Here is an 8,689-nt window from a genome sequence, read left to right on the forward strand (position 1 = left end):
ATGAGGAGTTAGGCCCGCGGAATAGGACTAACCCGATCTGCAATGTCAACAGGTTACACACATGATAGATATAAACAGGTTTAAGTACTTGTATAAATCTTATAAAGTGTAGATTTTAGATACCAGTTCAATGCACGTTTTGTGGTTCCCAGATTCCACACTTGACGTCTCCTATATTTTACGGAGAAATATCTATCTATCAGATAAGAAGTTAGCACGAGACATCTAGCGGCCAACATATCGTCCACCAAAGTACGTGAACTACGTCTATGGAGAGAACGGGCTCATGGGGACAATAAAATGAGATTTAGTGAAATTATCTTTAGGTTTAAAGTATCATACAGCCTTACAGGGTGTCCCAATAAACATAGGGATTAAGTGACAGCTTTCAAATCCTTTTTGTTTTGTGCGGCAATATTTCGTTAACAATTATAAGTAGTATCCAAGTTAAAAATATTTCGCAAACAATTATAAGTAGTATCCATGTTAAAAATATTTCGGTAACAATTATAAGTAGTATCCATGTTAAAAATATTTCGTTAACAATTATAAGTAGTATCCATGTTAAAAATATTTACCATCGAAAAATACTGGTCAAATGGATATCCATATATTCCCATTTAAAATTGATGGTGGTATATTGAGAGATTTTTCCAGATTCTAATTTATTTAATTAACACGAAATTTTGTAAATGTATTAATATCTCCGTCAATCTTAAAAATACAGGGTAGACCACTTTTTTAAAAGCTCGCACAGCCTTTCAGACACACTCTTTGTCACTTATATCAATTATCAGAAATCTAAGACGCATGTTTAAATTCCCATGCTAATTATGATACCCTGTAGTGTATAATCCTGTTTTAAATGTAAACACATGATGTGTTACACACAATATAATATATTTGATATATACCAACGGAAACTAAATATATATTTGTGCAAAAAACAGTGTTAAGTAATGTTTATGTGTGTTTGNTGTCTATGTATGGGCATTACTTAATATAAACTACCGTTTTTTTATGTCTTACAGAGTGTTCAAAAAAACGATATTTAAAACATTTTTGATCGATTGATACCTACTAAAGGTGTTTAGCACAAAAATTTGAGAAGTGAGCACTGCAGTTTGAAATTTTAAATTTTCTGCGTGGAATTGATATTATAGACGATAATGATTTTACTGAAAATATGTTTTTTTTTTGTAATTTAAATAAACGAAAATTGATTCAAATTGAGAAAATAGTATAGATCACTATAAGTTGTATTAATTTTGGAATGCTCTGATGTTGGATATAACTTTTTCAAACTATTATAGGCACACCCAAGGGTTAATTTGATACTTCCTACATATTATTGACCAATTGCTCAGTTTAATTGGCAGGAAATTATACACTGGGGTTGGTATATCATTTCTTATGCCAGTTCTTTGCTTCCTTTTAATTTGATTAAATAAACTCTGTACAATTAACTAGTCATTTCTTTAATGGAGTAAAATGACGGAGTCTTTCTTTTTTGGTAGTGTTTTTTCGTAGTGTTTTTTGGTAGTGTTTTTTGGTAGTGTTTTTTGGTAGTGTTTTTTGTAAGTATTTTTTGGTAGTGTTTTTTGGTAGTGTTTTTTGGTACTGTTTTTTGGTACTGTTTTTTGGTACTGTTTTTGGTAGTGTTTTTTGGTAGTGTTTTTTGACAAATCAAAATCCCTTAAGGGAATTGAGTCTTTGCCACAAACGCTAATTTTCTAATTCCTTTATCTTTACTTGATGGAGCACATAATTGATATTTTAAACTTTGATTAATTAATAAAACAGCTTTCATAGTTTGAAATATCAAAGGTCTACGCATTAGGTATACTCAATCTGAAGAGCATTTGATGTTGATAAGAGGCAAATATTTTTACCAGCAGATTGAAAATTAACTAATTATGTAAACTGGGAACTGTGCTGTGCATGGTTTAATTGTTTATTAAACTATTTAACATTATAACTTGAGTCTAGATGTCGTCTTCCTATTCCACATTTTTATGCGTCTCACTGGAATAAAACTAATCACTTAGCAGCAAAAAAAAAATTCTGTAAAAATCAAATGGATAAACAACTCTGAACGTTTATTCAAATTATTTTTTAGGGTCTTAATAGGGGACTGCTTCATGATTGGATGTATTAAGATGTATCTATGTTGATCCACAAGATTACCCAGAAAGAATGAGATACAGATAAATTTAAGAAGTCTTATTTTTTGTGACTAACCCTGTATGCAGTCCACCTTGTGATGACTTGGCAATTTACAAAAAATATTTCGTGGATTTGTTCAATTGATCTTTGCAACCATAGCTGGGTTTAATTACTCATACTCATACTTAATACTCTTATTAGCTAGGACTTGGCAAAAGTTTGATAATGAAATGAAAAATTTTGTTAACGAATATTTTACTGTTGATTGACACCCATAAATAAATTTGGCTTGTTAGTCCTATAGTTTATGGACCGTCAATATTGAAAACTTTTCTTGGACGACGTTTACTTTTACTAATTTTAAAAATGATTTTTGTTTTCTTAGTATACTAGAAAAATTGCGACTTAAAAAGCATTGGTTAAAAGTTCCAATTGTTATATTACTAAGCCAAAAAGTCTATTTATATATATATATATAAATATATATATATATGTATATATATTATATTATATATATATATATAGGCTTAAAACAAAAATAACCAGCAAATTCTGTTTAACAATGGAACATTCTGCATCAAGTAAATAACCGTCAGTTCAACAGGATTGAAAAAAGTATTATCATGCCTATCTCTATAGTATAACCAACTACAATTTATTGTTGTCGGATAGCTGCTTGCAAGATTCTCAATGAACAGATAGACAACGGGATAACCCTCAAATCAAAACCGATAATGCAGAGAAACTCTTTATTTCCTAAAAATGAATTGGATAATAACATATAAATTATTACACAGTAAATTTTTTCATTGTATATTTTATTCAATATTTTCTGTAGTCGCGCGAGACGCGCGATCACAACAATAATATTGAATAAACTTTATCTAAATTTTGAATAATTTCGTTTACCAAATAGAATCCAATAGGATAGGAATATTCCTGTTTATTGAATATTTTTTTCAAAACTTTGGAATAGAATACGTAAATAATCACGTGTTGGCATTGCGAGTCATTTTTATAAAACTGAATAGAATATATGATGCCGTATAAACCAACCTAGATGATTCTAACCTATAAAGGTTTTCTGACCTAAATATCGAGTAGTTTGCATGTGTTTTAGGTCGGTTTGGTCGAAAAAAGCTTTAGGTCCGTTGACATCCTTTGAGAAATATATAGGTTTTCCAAACTAAAATTTATAGATATATTTAGGTCGGTTTAGCATATATTAGGTCTGTTTTTAGGTCGGATGAGCAATTTATTTAGGTCGGATACACAATATTTTAGATCGGATGAGCAATTTGTTTAGGTCGGATGAGCAATTTTTTTAGGTCGGATGAGCAATATTTTAAGGTCGTATGGGAATTTTTTTTAGGTCGGATGAGCAATATTTTTAGGTCGGATGAGCAATTTTTTTAGGTCGGATGAGCAATATTTTTAGGTCGGATGAGCATTTTTTTTAGGTCGGATACGCAATATTTTTAGGTCGGATGAGCAATTTTTTTTAGGTCGGATGAGCAATTTTTTTTAGGTCAGATGGGCAATTTTTTTAGGTCGGATACGCAATATTTTTAGGTCGGATGAGCAATTTATTTAGGTTGGATATGCAATATTTTTTGGTCGGATGAGCAATTTTTTTTAGGTCGGATACACAATATTTTTAGGTTAAGGATGAGCAATATTTTTATGACAGATAATTGTAGGCCAGTTAAGGTTGTTTAAGCAATATTTTTAGGTTGGAAATCATATTACTTTAGGTAAGATGATCATTACTTTTAGGTCGGTTAAGCACTATCTTCCAGTCTACTCGACAAATTTGACAATCACAGGACTGGAAATTTGGTTGTTAGAAGAACCTTCTGCTTCAACAAATTTAACGCAATTATCCACTAGATATCAATTTAAATAAAAATTAATTTAATGCATTTAAGTATCCACTGATGCTATCTCATTTGAACTACTCCCGTTTGAACTATTGTTCATTTGAACTATTGTTCATTTGAACTATTGTTCATTTAAACTACTGCACGTGGTACCAACGCATGAGTAGTTGAAATGAACAATAGTTCAAACGAGTAAATATATTGCTCATTTGAACTATTTTAATTTGAACTATTAATATTTTAAATGAAATAAACAAAAAAATAGTTCAAATGTTAACATTAAAATAGTTCAAATGGACATAAAAACAGTTCAAATGAACAAAAAAATAGTTCAAATGAACACAAAAATAGTTCAAATGAACACAAAAATAGTATAAATGAACAAAACAATAGTTCAAATGAACTTAAAAATAGCTCAAATGAAATAGTTCAAATGAAAAAAAGTAGCACTGCAAATGAGAAAAAAATATTTCAAATGAAAATGACAAAAAGAGTTAAAATGAACATAAAAATAGTTCCAAATGGACATAAAAATAGTTTAAATGAACAAAAAATAGTTCAAATGGACATAAAAATAGTTCAAATGAAATAGTTCAAATGAAAAAAAATAGTTAAAATGAACATAAAAATAGTTGAAATGAACACAAAAAGTTAGTTGAAATGAACAAAAAAAATAGTTCGAATACACAAAAAAATGTTTTAAATGGACAATAAAAATAGTTCAAATGGATAAAAAATAGTTCTATTGGACATCAAAATAGTTCAAATGGACAAAACATTTGTTAAAATGTGACAAAAAAATGGTTCAAATGAACACAAAAACAAGTTCAAATGAACACAAAAAAGTTCAAATAGACATAAAAATAGTTCAAATGGACAATGGACATATATATAAAAGAAAGATTTAATTTAGATTACTGCTTTGATATTTTTAAGTAAGAGGTGTTTTATACACAAAAAAAATATTTTAAATGGACAATAAAAATAGTTCAAATGGATTAAAAAAAGTTCAAATGGACATCAAAATAGTTCAAATGGACAAAAAATTTGTTAAAATATGACAAAAAAAATGGTTCAAATGAACACAAAAAAAGTTCAAATGAACACTAAATAGTTCAAATTGACCAGAAAAAAGTTTATATAGACATGAAAATAGTTCAAATGGACAAAAAAAACTACGTTTAAACGTAAGAGTTGACAATAACAAAGGTTTGTATAAATTTCCTGTTAATATAAAATTTGGTAATTTCCTAGAGAACGATTTTTGGACTCCCCCGCCCCCTCTCCTATCAATTTTGCCCAGCCCCCTAGCCTGTCCTAGCAGAGGCACTCGGCCCCATAGCCTGTCCTAGTCGCAGCGCTCGGCCTAGAAAGTGTCTTAACCTAACCTAACCCTAAATATATAGTAATCTTATGTAGGAAATGGATAAAATTGACCATGTGTCCACAGCGCTCAGCCCCCTAGCCACAGCGCTCAGCCCCCTAGCCGCAGTGCTCGTCTCAGAAAGTGTCTTAACCTAACCTAACCCTAAATAAATACTAATTTAATTGAAAATTATTAAAAAAGTGAGCATGTACAAATTTTATAGGAGGGGGGTTTGCTAAATAAAATGATATTTTTGAAATGAAATCAAAGTTTTTAACAAAGCTAAAAGATGTGAATGAAAACGCACAGGCACAAGGAAAACACATGCATTGCTGAATTTTTTTTCAAGTGTGATTTTCATGTGTTTTTGTGCGGCACAAGAACGCAGGATTTTGCTAAATAAAATGATATTTTTCAAATGAAATCAAAGTTTTTAAAAAAGCTAAAAGATGTGAATGAAAACGCACAGGCACAAGGAAAACACATGCATTGCTGAATTTTTTTTCAAGTGTGATTTTCATGCGCGGCGCAAAAACGCAGGATTTTGCTAAACAAAAGGATATTTTTTAAATGAAATCAAAGATTTTAACAAAATTGAAAGATTGATTTGAACTTGTTTTATTTGAATTTTGGAAGGCGCACAGACGCACGGAAAAAATGACATATAACCCAAATTTTGATTTTGGGGCTATTTACATCTATAGGTGTAGGCCTGGCCAGGGTTTTACTTTACAATTCTAAAGTCCCTGACATTGATTTTAGCGTTTTTACCATGTAGAACAGAGTCCTCTGGCGGCAAAATTTGCAACCGTTCTCTGTTTATAGTTAACGGGCATTCATTTGCCCTGAACAAAGCTCAGACAAAAATGCTGAGAAGCATCAGCATTCTGTGATTTGAACCACACCTCGTTAAGAAGTGAATCAATCGTAAATTAGCTTGGTCGTGATAGACAAACCCATGGAGGCTTGGTCCGGGTTTCAGTCTACAAACCTAAATGCCCTGATATTGATTTCAGTGTTTTTTACCATTCATAAAATAGAGTCCTCTAGCAGCAGATTTTGCAACTTTCTTTGCCTGAAATGTTAGATGGGGAAGTGGGCCGAGCTCAGCAGTACTGCAAGACTAAGCTAACCCATGACAAAGTCGGAGCAAGCTCCTGCACTTCATCCCCTAGCAAAAATGAGTTTAATATCGAAGGAGACACATGGTCTCCATATCAGATATTAAGCTGATAAGAACAGATACTACACTTTGATCTTAGCCAAAAGGCCGAGAAGCGATGCTGTTACCAGTGCGTTAAGGGTACTTGAAACACTTGCTAAGCATTTTACTGCTGATCAAATGTCATTATAATTTATGAGAAGTGGCATCAGTAAACAAATTGAAATGAGGGCCCACATAACCAACTGACATTGACAAGACGTCAGGGCGACGTCGTCTTAGGTTGGACCGACGTCCTGAGGACGTCGGTCTGAAGTCGATTTAAAGTCGTTTAGACGTCGCATTGACGTAAAACGCACCGTTTTCGACCTTGTAGCGACATCACCTTGACGTCAGGACGACATCAACAGCAACCTCTCTGCGACCAACCAAAACTACATCCAACCTATTACAACTTCCTATCGACCTACTACAACTTCCTTTTAACCTACTGCAACTTCCTTTAAACCTACAAATAAGTGATTTAATCATATAAAACCTATGATAATATGTCATACAATTTCAACATTTCACCTACAGAAATAACCAGAAAACTCCGAAATAGAAAGACGACTTTATAGCCAAATTTATATGAATTGTAAATTGTTACAAAGCACTTTTACAAGACACCTATTAAATCACTAAGAAATGAGTCTGTTTACAATACTCTGGAGCAATTGGACTATACATAAAAGTCAAAGATTGTGTCTAAAAGACGTTTTTATATTTTAGAATTTTCTGATTCTTACTGTATACTGCAATCATGAATCAATTGCAACTAGAAACCTACAGTTCAAAAAATATTGTTGCTTTAAAATATTTAATATTAAAATAACTTAAATTGATTAGAAACAAACGTAAATGTTTGATTAGAAACAAACAGAAATATTTAACGCACAAATAACTGGATATAAATTGTTTACAACATTGTCTTCACTTTTATCTTTTTCAATGTTTATATTTTCTTCCGTGATATTTCCACTCACAACTCCATAGCTTGGGCTTGCGACTCCCTTAAATCCATCTTTTGTATATGATTTGAAACTCTGTGAGTGGAAGGATATAAAACTATCCACTGTTACACTCTTGTACTCTGGCATTCTGTAAACTCTGGTACTTCATGCACTCTGGTACTTGGTGCACTCTGGTAATTTGTGCACTCTGGTACTTCATGCACTCTGGTACTTTTTGCACTCTGGTACTTTGTGCACTCTGGTACTTTGTGCACTCTGATACTTTGTGCACTCTGGTACTTTGTGCACTATGGTACTTTGTGCACTCTGGTATTTTGTGCACTCTGGTACTTTGTGCACTCTGTTATTTTGTGCACTCTGGTACTTTGTGCACTCTGGTACTTTGTGCACTCTGATACTTTGTGCACTCTGGTACTTTGTGCACTCTGATACTTTGTGCACTCTGGTACTTTGTGCACTCTGATACTTTGTGCACTCTGATACTTTGTGGACTCTGGTACTTTGTGCACTCTGGTACTTTGTGCACTCTGGTACTTTGTACAATCTGATACTTTGTGCACTCTGGTATTCTGTACTGTAAATTCGTAAACCAAATAGGCTGAACTTCATTCTATATTCTGAATATAGATTGCCCGGTAAAAAATCGATGAATAAATAGCCCTAAAAGCCTAGTTATTTTAAATCAAAGAATATTTAAACATGATTTCTAATTATTGTTTTTCTTTGCTTACAATTTGTCAAATTTATACCGAAGCAAAAATTGACATGAAAACGAACCTTGAACATTTGTTTATTATCATTGTTTTTTAGGATTAAGATATTTGGGGTCCATCTTGGAATACGATTTTTGAACCCATTCCTCCCCCCCCCCCCCCCGATAGAAAAATTACCAATCTTTGAAACTTTAAAACTGTTTAAAATCTTGGAAGTTTTATATAAGTTGTAGAAAGCCCACGACATGGGGCAAAATATAATCTTTTACCTTGCGAATTGCTGCTTTCTCCATTTAGATTCTTTCAAATTAACTTCTCCATGAACATAAACTCTTCAACAGGAACTGGACGGGTTTTCCATTTAACTTCAATTCTGTATATGTAAGATA

The 8,689-nt window shown here is 32.1% G+C and overlaps 1 non-coding gene across 1 annotated transcript; it reads right to left on the bottom strand.

The window, feature by feature from the left end:
• Window positions 1-6,502: 6,502 nt before the first annotated feature.
• LOC111717485 (U2 spliceosomal RNA) lies at window positions 6,503-6,694 on the bottom strand. Its single transcript, XR_002768792.1, has one exon. It is a non-coding gene; the product is annotated as a U2 spliceosomal RNA (small nuclear RNA).
• Between the last annotated feature and the right edge of the window lie 1,995 nt (window positions 6,695-8,689).

This window comes from Eurytemora carolleeae, unplaced genomic scaffold (genome assembly GCF_000591075.1).
Source record: "Eurytemora carolleeae unplaced genomic scaffold, Eaff_2.0 scaffold2656, whole genome shotgun sequence".
Taxonomy (NCBI): Eukaryota; Metazoa; Arthropoda; class Copepoda; order Calanoida; family Temoridae; genus Eurytemora; species Eurytemora carolleeae.